This window comes from Kogia breviceps, chromosome 3 (genome assembly GCF_026419965.1).
Source record: "Kogia breviceps isolate mKogBre1 chromosome 3, mKogBre1 haplotype 1, whole genome shotgun sequence".
Lineage (NCBI taxonomy): Eukaryota > Metazoa > Chordata > Mammalia > Artiodactyla > Physeteridae > Kogia > Kogia breviceps.
The window spans coordinates 136,104,854-136,119,334 of record NC_081312.1 but is presented as its reverse complement, the minus strand read 5'-3'; the positions used below and the strand labels follow the sequence as shown (position 1 = coordinate 136,119,334).

Here is a 14,481-nt window from a genome sequence, read left to right as displayed (position 1 = left end):
CGTCTGCCTGGGGATGTATTTTTACCTTAAAATGAGTCAAAAATCTTTGAGATCTGGAAGTCTCTTATGGGAAGAGGAGAAGAAGGGGGCCTGGGCAGGGGGCCGACATCGTGGTGCTTGTGCGGAGCTCTGGCGCGGCAGAGCGAAGGGAGGCCGAAGGCAGTGCCCCGGAACTGGCGCCGCAGAGACGGAGCGGGGCGGCCACCTCGGCGGCGGAAAAGCCAGGAGTCGGCCCCGCGTTGTTCCCCGCCGCCGACCCCTTCTCCTGCAGCTCCAACAAGCAATCCAAGGCAGCCTACGATCTCCAGCCCCCTCCACTCACCCCGCGCCCATCACCGGCACAGTCCTTCACCAAAACCTTTCCGCCAGCGCACCGCAGCCGGAAGTATATGGCCGCGCGACGAAACGGAACTCGGCGCGGGGTGTGCGATAGGCGCTTGGGGCGGGGTTTTAAGGACGTCGTGGGTGGGGCGTTGCCTCAGAGGAGAAGCTGCTCGGAGCGTCTTCCTCGGTGTTTCTCTTCGTAGCGTTTTGTCTGCGACCACCGCCGCGACCCAACTCCTCACATAGTCCCCAACTGCTCCAGGCCTGGGCTGTGTTCGCCTATTCTTTCCCTCCCCTTTCTCGGGCTCTTCCTTATTTGTTTCTGGCCTCCTGCCCACCTGCCTCTCGTTGGCCCGTGGGCCTCACCTGTCTGGGTAACCGCGTGACCAATTCACACTCTGTCTCCTCACTCACCTGGGCTCGTTGGTGCACCAGCCTGACCCTCACTGATATTTGCCCCCCTTCCCCGTCCCTCTTCAGACCCCTCATTCATATCCTCTGAACTACTTGACAGAATTATCTTCCTACTCTTTTTTTTTTTTTTTTGGTACGCGGGCCTCTCTCCCGTTGCGGAGCACTGGCTCTGGACGCGCAGGCTCAGCGGCCATGGTTCACGGGCCCAGCCGCTCCGCGGCATGTGGGATCTTCCCGGACCGGGGCACGAACCCGTGTCCCCTGCATCGGCAGGTGGACTCTCAACCACTGCGCCACCAGGGAAGCCCTTCCTACTCTTTTTAAATTGTAATTCCTGCCTGAGGAGTGCTCATACTGAGCACGCTGTGTATTTTTCGTAGCTGACTTGAGCCAGTTTCCACGTCAGGACTTTCCCTCTTGGTCTCCTCAGCCCGGATGCTCACTTTATCCCCGACCCCTTTGAGGGAAGTAGAGGGAGGGTTCAGTCAGTTCCCCTGCCTTGGCCAAGGTGCGCTGCTGAGGGATTTGCACTTAGGCTTTCCTGTGAGTCATCATGGGCCCTCACGTACCTCACCTCTCGCACCTCACCTCTCGCCACTTCGTGTCCCCATAGCAGCCTGTGCCTCAGCGAGGTCCTTGAGGGGACAAGGAGTGACTTTCATTCTGACCTCTTAGAGAGCTAGCAAATGCCAGTTAGAGGTAGGCCTGAATGGATGCCAGCAGGCCCCTGGGTAGTTATGGTTCAAGAAACAATGCTGTACCACATAGGTTACAAGTGGGAACAGAAAGGCCTCTAGAAGGCTTTAGGCCTTTGCCTCCTTTTCTTTTGGTTGGTGGGAGGGGCTGAGGTAGGAGGTGCGTCAAGGAGGGAGGATGCTTTGAACCGAACAGCTGAGTCTGTCTGACTTTTCACAGCTTGTTCTGTGGGAGAGTGTGGGCTCCAGTTGCTTGTAGTTCTTTCCTGTCCCCTCCTTATATCAGAGGTGACAGAGGAAGGCGTATCGCTCCATGGGAATGTCCCTGTCAGCATCAGGGCCCAGGGGCAGGCAGACTGCCCTATTTGCTTCAGAACTTCTCTCCCCAACTTGGCTGGTTTCACCATCTGAAGACCCTTTTATGCTTGAGCAGGCACTGGAATCTAGGTAAGTAAGGCTGCATCCTGATTACTTCATTGTAGTTTCTAATTCTTTCCCTAGTGGGAGGGATGTGGCCAAGAACGTGTGGGCAAGGGAGTTTTCAAGCTACTCCTAATGTGCTGATGACTTAGCCCTGCTGTCACTGTTCTCCTGGTAGTTCCAGTGCAGCTCCATGGACTGATTCATTACCTTACCCAGTCCTAGAGATTAAGTTTATTAGTTTGCTGATGGGTGATCACAACTTCTAGTTCTTCTGAATACAGGCTTTCAGGAGACCAGGGAAGCAAAAGGCAATTGATTAAAACTGATGATAAAAGGTAGGACTACCAAGAGGACCACATCACATAGGGCAACTGGTAGGTGCTTTTGTTTTTGTTTTTTAATTCTTAGTAGAATCCCATTAAAAATCAAAAGGTTGTTCAGTGAATATAAAATCAGAGAACATTAGTACCAAGAGTTAGAAGGTCTTAAAGGAGAGGTCTTTCAAGCCATAGCTGGCTAATAAATTTCTTTTTCCCACTCAAGAGACCCTTAGCATTTGCATGTTTCCACACATACATTAAAGGAAATCGGGAAACAACTTCCTTTGCATAATCTGTCATCCCCTTTATTTTTTCCTGCTTTGAAACAGTAGGCAGCTGTCACAGAGGCTTTGAAAGGCAGAGTGATTTGGTCTCCAGTCTGGCAGAGTAAAGGTTAGTGACAGAAGTAGCAAGCTGCTCACAGAAGCCAGGTACTGGGGTTCAAGGGAGGTTCAGGTACCCATCCAATTCTCCAACAGCACGTGTTGAAAATGTAGATTCCCAGGCCATGCTGACTGAATTGGAATTTCATGGGTTGGTGCCTGTAATCTTCATTGTTAAGTTCCCAAGATGATTTCCTTCCTCACCTACAGAGAGGAAGGTTAAGGAGTGAGTGAGTGAGGAAATGGGGAAGAGAGAGGTTAGGGGAAGGCGGTGAGCCCGCATTCCTTTTCTGTTCTTCCCTTCCTTTCCATCTCCTGTGCTGTCCTTTGTCCTGTCTTCCTTCCTGCATCCTCTAGTCTGAACCGTGTCCACTTCCAAATCATACTTCCAAGCTCCAGGCTATTTGCTTTCCCTCATCATCCTACCCCATTCCTCTATTTTCACCAATGTGGAAGTCCAAAGAAATTGTAGATATGACCCTTTTGTCTTAAAAATGTTTATTATTGAATATTTTCAAACACAGACAAAGATAGGGGAATAGCATAATAAATCCCCATGTACCCTTCACCCTATTTCTACTATCAACTCAATTCTCAGTCTTGTTCCATTTATACCCCTATCCACTTCTCCCCAACATATTGTTTTGATACCGATCACAGCATAACATCTTGTCCATAAGTATTTCATTACGTATCTCTAAAAGAGAAGGATTTTTTTAATTAATAAACTTTATTTTTAGAGCACTTTTAGGTTCACAGCAAAGTGGAGTGGAAAGTACAGAGAGTTCCCAAATACTCTGTCCGCACACACAGCCTCCTCCACTATCAATATCCCAGCACCAGAGTGATACATTTGTTATACTCTATGAACCTACATTGACACATCATTATCACCCAAAGTCCATAGTTTATTATAGGGTTCATTCTTGGTGTTGTACATTCTATGGGTTTTGATGAATGTATAATGACATGTATCTACTATTGTAATATACAGAGTAGTTTCACTGCTCTAAAAATCCTATGTGCTCTTTTTATCCCTCCCTCTCCCATGACTCCCAGGAACCACTGATCTTTTACTGTCTTCATGGTTTGCCCTTTCCAGAATGTCATATAATTAGAATCATACAGTAAGTAGGCTTTTCAGATTGGCTTCTTTTGCTTAGTAATATGCATTTAAGTTTCCTGTATGTCTGTTCATGGCTTGATAGTTCATTTCCTTTTAGTGCTATATAATATTTCACTGTTTTGGAGTTCCACAGTTTGCTGAAGAATATCTTGGATGCTTCCAAGTTTTGGCAGTTATCACTAAGGCTGCCATAAACATCCTTGTGCATGGCTTTGTATGGGCATTGGTTTTTCAACTCAGTTGAATAAATACCATGGAGAGAGATTACTGGCTTGTATGGTAAGCATATGTTTAGTTTTTTTTTTAAACGATTTAAACCCTTTAAAAAAATTTATTTATTTATTTTTGCTGTGTTGGGTCTTCGTTTCTTTTTTCTTTTTTTTTTAAACTTCTTTATTTGAATATAACTGTTTTACAGTAGTGTGTTAGTTTCTTCTTTACAACAAAGTGAATCAGTTATACATATACATATGTTCCCATATCTCTTCCCTCTTGCGTCACCCTCCCTCCCACCCTCCCTATCCCACCCCTGTAGGTGGTCACAAAGCACAGAGGTGATCTCCCTGTGCTATGGGTCTTCGTTTCTGTGCGAGGGCTTTCTCCAGTTGCAGCAAGCGGGGGCCACTCTTCATCGCGGTGTGTGGGCCTCTCACTATCGTGGACTCTCTTGTTGCGGAGCACAGGCTCCAGACACGCAGGCTCAGCAGTTGTGGCTCACGGGCCTAGCCGCTCCGCGGCATGTGGGATCCTCCCAGACCAGGGCTCGAACCCGTGTCCCCTGCATTAGCAGGCAGACTCCCAACCACTGCGCCACAGGGAAGCCCATATGTTTAGTTTTGTAGGAAACTGCCAAACTGTCTTTCAAAGTGGTTGTACCATTATATATTCCCAGCAGCAGTGAATGAGAGTTCCTGATGCTCTACATTCTCACCAGCATTTGATGTTGTCAGTGTTCTGGATTTTCACTATTGTAATAGCTGTATAGTGGTATCTCATTGTTGCTTTAATTTGCAGTTCCCTAGTGATACATGATGTTGAACATCTTTTCATATGCTTACATGCCATCTGTATATCTTCTTTGGCAAAGTGTCTGTTCAGGTCTTTTGCCCATTTTTTAATCAGGTTGTTTGTTTTCTTCTTGTTGAGTTTTTTTTAACATCTTTTATTGATTGATTAATTGATTGATTGATTTTTTTTTGGCTGCATGTGGGATCTTAGTTCCCTGAGCAGGGATAGAACCCATGCCCCCTGCAGTGGAAGGTGTATTCTTAATCACTGGACCACCAGGGAAGTCCCCTTGTTGAGTTTTAAGTGTTTGTATATTTTGGATAACAGTCCCTTATCAGACATGTATTTTGCAAATATTTTCTCCCAGTCTGACTTGTCTTCTCATTCTCTTGACAGAGAGATACTTAAACCCACAACAATTACATTACCATTGTCACATTTAAAATAATTAACAATAAATCCCTAATATCATCAAATACCCAGTCAGCTTTCAAATATCCAGTTGTCTCATAAATATCAGTGCAATCTCTTGATATATCTCTGAAGTCTCTTAATCTATAGGTTTATTCCTCCATGTCTTTCTTCATTTGCAACATATTTGATGAGGAAACTCTGACCTCTCTCTCAATCCTCCTTCAGTCTTTTCCACAGCATTTGAGAAAACCACAGAGCTTCCCCAGTCTAAAATAATAGAAAGACTCATTGAACAAAGAACGACTTTGTACAATTCCAGTTTCAATTAACTTCATCTCTGCTCTGTAAATAGGGGTGAATCTTATCCACCACTGGATCCTCAGGGTCTGGCACGTGACACTTGATATGCATTTGTGGAAAGAAGACAGGAGGGAAGGAAGAGAGGTTATTAGAAGAAAGGTCAAAGGGAGAAAACAGAGAAAATTTGGTGGGTACTACATTTGTCTAAGAAAGTAGAACTGAACTTTTTTATTTAGGACCCCCTCTCCTTTGAAAAATGTTATAAACTCTAAATTTTTAAAGGCCTCTCATGATCTGGGCCTGCATCTGTCTTGCCAGGCTTACTCCTCACCCTCTTAAAACTTTGGTAGTATATTTCAATGAAAAAGCAGATAAAGCAAAACAAAACTAGTTTTAAAAAAGTTATAAAAATAATTCATTTATATGGGAAACATTCAAACAGTTTCAAAGTACATGAAGTGAGAAATTAGTGTTTTTTTCCTAGAAGTAACCATATATATCTCCTTGCCTCAAGGATGGTTCCCGCCGCTGGGTTTGAGAGATGAAGTACCAGGTCTTTTTTGTTTGGTTGGTTTTATTAATTCTATATCTACTGGTGACAGAAGTACAGCTATTCTTACATAGTCTTTGCAAAGTTGTTTCTACCTATGTGCATGTGTGTGTGTGAGTGTGTATATTCATTCCTTTTAATTGCTATGTAATTGACTATTGGAAAGATGTGATATCAGTTATGTAACCAGTTTTCCATCAATGTTTAGATAGATTTCAGTTTTTGTTCTACAAGCAATGCTGGCAGACCATCATTGGAGCTTTTCCTCTGATGTGGGAAGCCACTGGAAAGTTTGGAGTATAGAGACCATGATTTCACTTACAGTTTAACAGCATCACTTGTGCTGCTGTATCAGATTTACCCTCTATCCCCAGTGTCTTCACCAGCACTGGATATTAAATTTTTTAGTCTTTTTCAATTGATAAGCCAAAAAAAACCCCTCACTATTGCTTCAGTTGACATTCCTTTGTAAGATCAGATTTGATAGGGTGAGTTTTACTCAATGGGCTATTTCACACTCACTTAGAGAGGATTTGTTAATTGTACTGGTACTGTGTGGATTCCTGCATGGCCATACTGAAGCCCTCTGATAGAGCCTGTCTGATCTCTCCTCTAGACCCCAGGCTCCTCGGGATGGGTACCTGACTGTGAAGACAAAACCCTGTCTCTGAACTGCTTACCAACCTGAAGTGTCACCCCCTGCAACTCCCTGCTTCAGATATGGCTCCAGCCACTGGCTTGGAGAGATGAAATGTCATGGGATGTTTTGGGGCTTATTTTGCTCATTTCCACCAGTGACAACCGCACAGTCATTTAAAAGAAATCCTATAAATGATATAATATAAACAATTAAAACAATATAAACAAAAGCTCTTGAACTGTGACACAGTTCAGTATCTGACAGATCCAAATGCTTCCTCACAAGTTCTCACTGTACCTCTTAGAGCAACCCCATGAGGAAGTTCGTCTTTCTTCGTTTTATAAATGAGGAACCTGAGAATGAGAGACCTTTGGAGACTTGCTCCTGGTCAGACTTGTTACTTTATTAGAGGTTGCAAAGTACTAGTAGGTCAAATTCAGCCCCTAGCCCCATTTTGTTTGCCTTTAATATTTTAAAACTGTTTTGCATTGCAATGCTTATTGATGGATCATTCATTCTCTGTCCAGACACAGCCCTCATTACTCTCTGCTGACTTTGACTAGAGCTGATTTAGCTTAATTTTATCCACCCAGGCACTGAAGGCATTGGATTTTGCACCCCCTGCCAAATCTTATCTAATTCCACTGTGCAACTGTAGGGTCGATATCAACTCCTGAGGTAGGCCCAGAAATGAACCAGCCTCAGCCACAAACCCTCAGTGGCAGGTGCAAAGCCTAATTCCTTCTCCCTCCTGTTCTAATAGAACCATGGGAAAGGCCTTGAGCTGCAGAGGGTGGGAGAGGAAAGGCCTACCTGCCGTCCTGCCCAGCCCCAAAGCCCTGCCTTCCTCAGCCCCCGATATTATTGTGAGGGTCACAACTAGATTTACCTCACCTGTCCTGCCACCCTGTTCCAGGGAGAGGATAAAATAAGACAACTTTGTAGAAAAAGCAGATCAGCTTCCCCTCCTTGGTGGTGCTGGTCTTTCTCCAGCAGTTTGATCTCTGAAAGACCAAGAGCCTTTATGAGTGGGCATTTCCCCACCCCACACATGTGTAGCTCAGGTGCTCCATCTCTGAGCATCTCCTCACTGGGATGTACATCTTCAGTCCATCAGCAGATATATTAATTAATTAATTTATTTTTAAACAGAGGCACAGAGTTATTTATTTATTTATTTATTTATGGCTGCATTGGGTCTTCGTTGCTGCGTGCGGGGCTTTCTCTAGTTGTGGTGAGCAGGGGCTACTCTTCGTTGCAGTGCATGGGCTTCTCATTGCGGTAGCTTCTCGTTGCAGAACATGGGCTCTAGGCACGTGGGCTTCAGTAGTTGCAGCACACGGCTCAGTAGTTGTGGCTTGTGGGCTCTAGAGCGCAGACTCAGTAGTTGTGGTGTATGGGTTCAGTTGCTCTGCAGCATGTGGGAACTTCCCGGACCAGGGCTCGAACCCGTGTCCTCTGCATTGGCAGGTGGATTCTTAACCACTGTGCCACCAGGGAAGCCCCAACAAATATATTTATTGAGTGCCAGACACCATTCTGGACTCTGGGGTTTCAGCCGTGATTAAGACTGGAGCTCACCTACTAGTAAGAGATTAATGAGAACATTAATCAGGTTATTACACAGTAAAGCGTTGTCACAATGGAATGCATGGAGATCTGCTTCCCCCACAACACAGTCTGACTATGATCTCCAAAAGCAGAATAACAACAACAGTACCAGCCACTGTTAATGTGTTTTACATACTAACATATTACTTAATTCTTACAATAAGCCTACCAAGCAAGTAGTGTCATTATCACCCTCATTTTACAGTCATTGAGAAGTTAAATTCTTCCCTAAACTCACACCACTGGTACAGACAATGCTTCCACTCTTTGTTGAGCAGCAAATTTTTCTATAGCCTGTTGAATTTCAAAGTGTGCCATAACCCCATGAGAACAAGACAGAAGGTACCAGTTTCGCCCCCAACAGTTGGGAGTTAGGTTAGATGCTAGATAGAACTCCTTGGTAACAGTTATGAGTGTATGAGAGAAAGGAATCCTTTTCTGAGTATTTGTTTCCTCTCCTGAATTTTCTTTTTTTTTGGCCGTGCTGCATGGTGGCCTACAGAATCTTAGTTCCCCGACCAGGGATCAAATCCACACCTCTTGCAGTGGAAGTGCGGAGTCTTAACCACTGGACTGCCAGTGAAGTCCTCTCCTGAATTTTCTATATTGCACAAATGATGTTGTAAAAATAGAGGAATTATTCTAGAACAAAAAGATCACTCAGGGCTTCCCTGGTGGCGCAGTGGTTGAGAGTCCGCCTGCCGATGCAGGGGACATGGGTTCGTGCCCCGATCCGGGAAGATCCCACATGCCGTGGAGTGGCTGGGCCCGTGAGCTATGGCTGCTGAGCCTGCGCGTCCGGAGCCTGTGCTTCGCAATGGGAGAGGCCACAACAGTGAGAGGCCCGCGTACCACAAAAAAAAAAAAAAAAAAATCGCTCATAATTTCACCTCATGAATTGGGTTCCTTTTTTCCATCTTTCTGAACCAAACTGTGACTGTATTAGACACGTGGTGTAACTAGATCTGGTTTTGCCTACAGTGCTCTTAAGAGGCAATGATGTGGTAACTAGCAGAGGTCAGCCCCTCTACCCAGGCTTCTAACACCCAGAGTGACCCCTGGACACCCGGAGATGAAGACTGCTCTTCCACAGAGAGTGAGCACCGCTGTGTGCTTCAGCAGGGGGATCTGGGTACCTTCGCTCAGGGTGAAATAGGGCAGGGATGAAGCTGTGAGGGATTACCTGCTATTTCAGATGGAAGTAATCAAGCAGCATGCTATCCCTGTACCTTGGGGGAAACAGAGAAGGGAAAGAGGAGCAATCAGTAAGTATCAGGCAGAGTTAGCTGAATGATTGAAATGGTTTCCAGGTGAGTGGGTAGGATCATGAGACACCCCCCGCCCCCATTGCCTTGCTCCACTCCCACTGCAGTCGGCTCCGGCCAAGAGCTAGATGCACAATTCCTCAGGTATCTTGGGATTGTGGACAAAGGATGTTGCCTGCCATATCAGTAAACAAAGGATGACGTGACCATCAAGTCCTCAGCCACTACAACTGCCCCCCACTCTCTCCCAGTGGTGTAGCCGGAGGGGAACTCAGGATGGAGATAAACAGGCTCCTGGCCCTAGATACTTAAGGTGCGTATCAAAGGAATAATTTCATTAAGCCCAGATGCTTGCATCTTCCCATACATAGAAAAACACTAAACTCATTAACTTGAGATGTCTAGTTTTCCTTTAACTAGCAGTAATCTTTTGATGTTCAACTACCTGGGTTTTCTGCAAAAACTCCCGTGTATCCTAGCTCCTCCCTTACCTCTTCAGAGTAGTCCCTCAGAACTATCTGAGAGGCTGTATCCTGGGCTTAAGTCCTTAGTAATTCCCCAAATAAAACATAATTCTCAAGTTTTAGGTTGTGCCTTTTTTTTTCAGTTGACAGTTTGGGTGACCATAAAGGGACCCAGAGCAGACTTCCCTCCTTTGCCTGAACTCTAGAAGGAACCAGAGCCTTGGTACCAGCAGAGGCCTCTTGTGCCCATTCGACTGTTTGGAGAGTCCAGATGAATTTGGGTGAGTCTCTCCTGCTTCTCAGATCTCCCGATTATTGGTTGATGTTCCTGAGTTTCAATTGGCAGTGTACAATAGGTACCTGGCTACCCAGTTGAAAGATACGGGGGGTGGGTGGGGGGGAGGGGACCTGGTTGAAAGACATTGGGAAAAAGTACCTCCCAGCTGAAAGATACTAGGGGAGCCTGGTTGAAAGACACTAGGTTGCTCAGTTGAGAGACACTGAGCTGTCTAAACTGGGTGATTAGGTAAGAGACTGGCCTAACATCTTTCCTAAATGAGGGGCATCAGAAAGCCAGCCTCCACCTAATACCCCAGCCAGGTTTATGTGTATACAAACTTAGCTACAAGTACTTACTTAATTGGGAATTAAAGGAAATCTCTCCCTGAAAATGGCCAATTTGGGGCTTTTTATTGTGTAAGCAGTTAAGTTAGAGAAAGCCAGCTTGATAAAACGTTTTTTCAGAATTATGACCTTAAAGAAACAAAGGCCCTTTTAGGGAGAACTTGCAGTTCGCTCCTTGTGTCTTTGAGATGTGAAGGTTCTACCTGATATTCTTAGAGGTGTGTGTGTGTGTGTGTGTGTGTGTGTGTGTGTGTGTGTGTGTGTGTGTGTTGAGAGCTTGGTCTCTGCCATCTGGGCGGTACACATATGGTGTACATTTGACAGCCAGTTGAATAGACTGGGATTCTGAGCAGTTTTGTTTTGTTTTGTTTTGTTTCTTTTTGCGTTATGAGGGCCTCTCACCGTTGTGGCCTCTCCCGTTGCGGAGCACAGGCTCTGGACGCGCAGGCTCAGCGGCCATGGCTCACAGGCCCAGCCGCTCCGCGGCATGTGGGATCTTCCCGGACCGGGGCACGAACCCGTGTCCCCTGCATCGGCAGGCGGATTCTCAACCACTGCGCCACCAGGGAAGCCCACTGAGCAGTTTTTTTATTGTTGTTTTTGGTCTGGCTGTGCCAGCTCTCAGGGAAATTTGTCATAAGGCGTCCCAGCCAAGAAGGGGCCTTTGTCATCTTAACCTTCATTGCATCCACCTGTACAATGAAGGCCCTTTACTTTCTTAGACTGTTTTTGGGAGTAAACTTTCTAGATTTTGTGGAGGCTACATCTTTTGCACTCTCTTATGGGGATGCCCCTTGCGTCTTACTGGTTTGAGTCGCTATTAAAATACTACTCTGTCAGTGGCTAGACAATGGATCTTTTAAACTGTAAAATTTTATGTAGGGGCTTCCCTGGTGGCGCAGTGGTTGAGAGTCCGCCTGCTGATGCAGGGCACGCGGGTTCGTGCCCTGGTCCAGGAGGATCCCACATGCCACGGAGTGGCTGGGCCCGTGAGCCATGGCTGCTGGGCCTGTGTGTCTGGAGCCAGTGCTCCGCGACGGGAGAGGCCACAGCAGTGAGAGGCCCGTGTACTGCAAAAAGAAAACCAAACAAACAAACAAAACCTTTATGTAGAATAATCGTAATAGTGCAACTCTAGGTATGGGAAGAAGCAACAAGGGAAAATATTTCCTGGATCATAATAGACTAGTAAGATAGGAGATCCAGAAAATTTTTTTTTTTTTTTTTTTTTAGGCTGTGCCACGCAGCTTGTGGGATCATAGTTCCCTGACCAGGGATTGAACCCGGGCCCCGGCAGTGAAAGCACAGAATCCTAACCACTGGACCGCCAGGATATTCCAGAGAAGTTTAGATTATCAATAGGGCCTGATCCAAAAAGTAGCACATTGAGTGGCCTATCAACAGAATCTTTGCCTGATCCAGGAACCACTTCCTAGAGCCATGGGACAAAATTGGTCATAAAATGCCTCCCAAATGTTGGTCGAATTTATGACCAAGAGGAGGTGCTATGGACAAATAATGTCACCTGCCATATCGTAAGCAAAGGATGTTGTGGCCATCAAGCCATCAGGCACTGCAGCTGCCCCCACCCCCATAGGTAAGGTGCATATCAAAGGAATAATTTCATTAAGCCCAGACTCTTGCATCGTCCCATATATAGAAAATCAGTTAACTCAACTTGAGATGTCTGGTTTTTCTTTAGCAGTAATATTTTGATGTTTGACTACCTGGGGTTTTTTGGCAAAAGCTCCTATATATCCTGGCTCCTCCCTTACCTCTTTGGAACAGTCCCTCAGAGCTATCTGAGAGGTTGTATTCCAGGCTTAAGTCCTCAGTAATGCCACAAATAAAACATTTGGTTTTATTTACTTTTAGGTTGTGCATTTTGTTTCAGTTGACAGTATGTCCCAGCCTGCACTGGGGAGATCTGTCAGTGCCCTCTCCCTCAAGAATTTCCCTTAGGCCTAATAAAATATTTTTCGTGTGTGAAATGCTTTAAAGTTTGTAAAGTATTTCTCCCACATTCCCTCCTTTTTAAAAATAGATTTTATTTCTTAGAGCAGCTTTAGGTTCTACAGCAAAATTTAGTAGATATTCCCTTGTTTTTAACTTTGATTGTCACATCCACCCTTCAAATAGGTAGGACAGGTGTTATTATCTCTCCATTTACATTTAAGTTACATTTAGAATCACACAGTAGCAAACAGAGCCTGGTGCTAACTGAGGTCTTCTGATCTTTTAAGACTCAGGCACTTTCTCTTGGTTCCCACAGAGTACCTTCAGAATCTTTCCAAATCTTTCCGGAAACTGTGGGTCATCTCTCATTCTCAGAGCTTAGAAATTAGTTTGAGAAGTTCCCCCAGTTTCCCCCTTGAATGCAGGGGGCCACAGAGAATCCATCTATGTCTTTGGGGGAAGGTCTACTCTCTCAGGCTCTGGCAGAGACATTGGGACCCAGAACTTGTACAATGCCCTGATAAGCTTCTTAGAGGCGGGTATTAGCAGGGATTGGATATCCTTCCCCTGAGATGCCCTTCATACCTGACCCTGCCTTGAATTAAGATTCCATAGGGGAGCTGGGAGCAGGAGATGGGGTGTTCCCTGCTGTACAGCTTCAGACTCACTCTTTGAGACCCTGGATTCTGACAAGTTTCCAGACCTGAGAAGATACCCAGATGTCCAGGTTTGAAGGTAAATGATGTGATTAGGTAAGAGGGATCAGCTGGGGTGCCAGCTCAGCTGTGTTACATAACACTGGCACACCAGAAAGAGATACTCTCCAAAGTTTCTTTTGAAGATTCAGAGTGTTGAGTATATGGTGAGGGTTAGGGTAGACAGGGAGATGGTGGAAAGACAATGATAGGAATCAAGGACAAAGAAGGAAATTCACTTATTCCATACTTATTTTGCTTTTTAAGACAGTTGTATTTGCATTGCTAATTAGTGTGGTATGCTGGAAAGACTGGGACATTAGAAAGCTCATCTGCACTGCTGCTCACTAGCTGTGTGATGTTGAGCAAGTCACATCTCTCTGGACCCCAGTTTCTTCATGTCTCAAATGGGGAGTTGCATTAAACAGTGTCAGTAATTCTTTCCACCTTTAATGACCTAAGATTCTATGGGTTATTCATCTAACTTGTAATATATTACTTCATATGCAGAACTGATCATTTCTAGTTATTGTTTTGTAATAACCTGTGGACATTGATTAGAGATTTCATATTTAGTTGGGCTGGGCTTCTCTGCCCTTCGTTATAAATTGAGAATTCTTTGAGGGCCTTAAATGTTTTTCCCTCCTGAGTCCTTATGTAAAATTAACCCCTATGGGGCATTGATTCTGTACAATGCTTTTCCCAGACTGGATGTGTTTTTACTCTCCCAACATTCCTGTGACATAGCTATTGTTATTACTATTTACATAGATGGGTATTGTTATTACTATTATTATTTCTATGAAATTAAATTTAAAATATTATAACATGCACCTGATAAAAAGGTTAAACAGTTAGACTGAACAATAGGATATACTGAAAAGTAAGTCTCCCTCTGATCCCTGACCCTTTTCCAGATGTCCTTTCAGAGATAATCTTTGCATAATCAGTGCATGTGTTATCATGCCCATTTTACAGATGAAACACTGAGGTTCAGCCTGTCCGGGGTGACACAGCTAGTAAGCAGCAGATTTGGGAACCTAGCCTTTGACTCTATTCCCCATGTTCCTCCCATGACACCACACACTGTCTGGGAAGCTTCATGACGTTAAATTTTAAGCTTTGTCCTCTCTGAATGATGGTGGAATCGTTTTAAAATCAGTGCAGTAAAAACACATAGAGCCTTGCACTGCTTTCCACTACTGCCCCTTTCTGTCTAAAGCTTAAAATCATATCTCCTTACTTCCCTTTTGCCTTGGATAAGGTGAG

General features: G+C 45.0%; 1 protein-coding gene across 5 annotated transcripts in view; it reads right to left on the bottom strand.

Moving 5' to 3' along the window:
• Positions 1-600, bottom strand: part of INTS14 (integrator complex subunit 14) — a 42,055-nt gene extending 41,455 nt beyond the window's left edge. For 2 of the 5 annotated variants that reach the window (XR_010839783.1, XM_067029643.1), the window contains exon 1: positions 26-401. The gene's annotated coding sequence lies outside the window, so the exon portion shown is untranslated. Of the gene's footprint in view, positions 1-25 lie in introns of all 5 variants that reach the window. The other 3 variants (XR_010839782.1, XM_059057754.2, XM_067029642.1) reach the window with 3 other exon arrangements.
• Between the last annotated feature and the right edge of the window lie 13,881 nt (positions 601-14,481).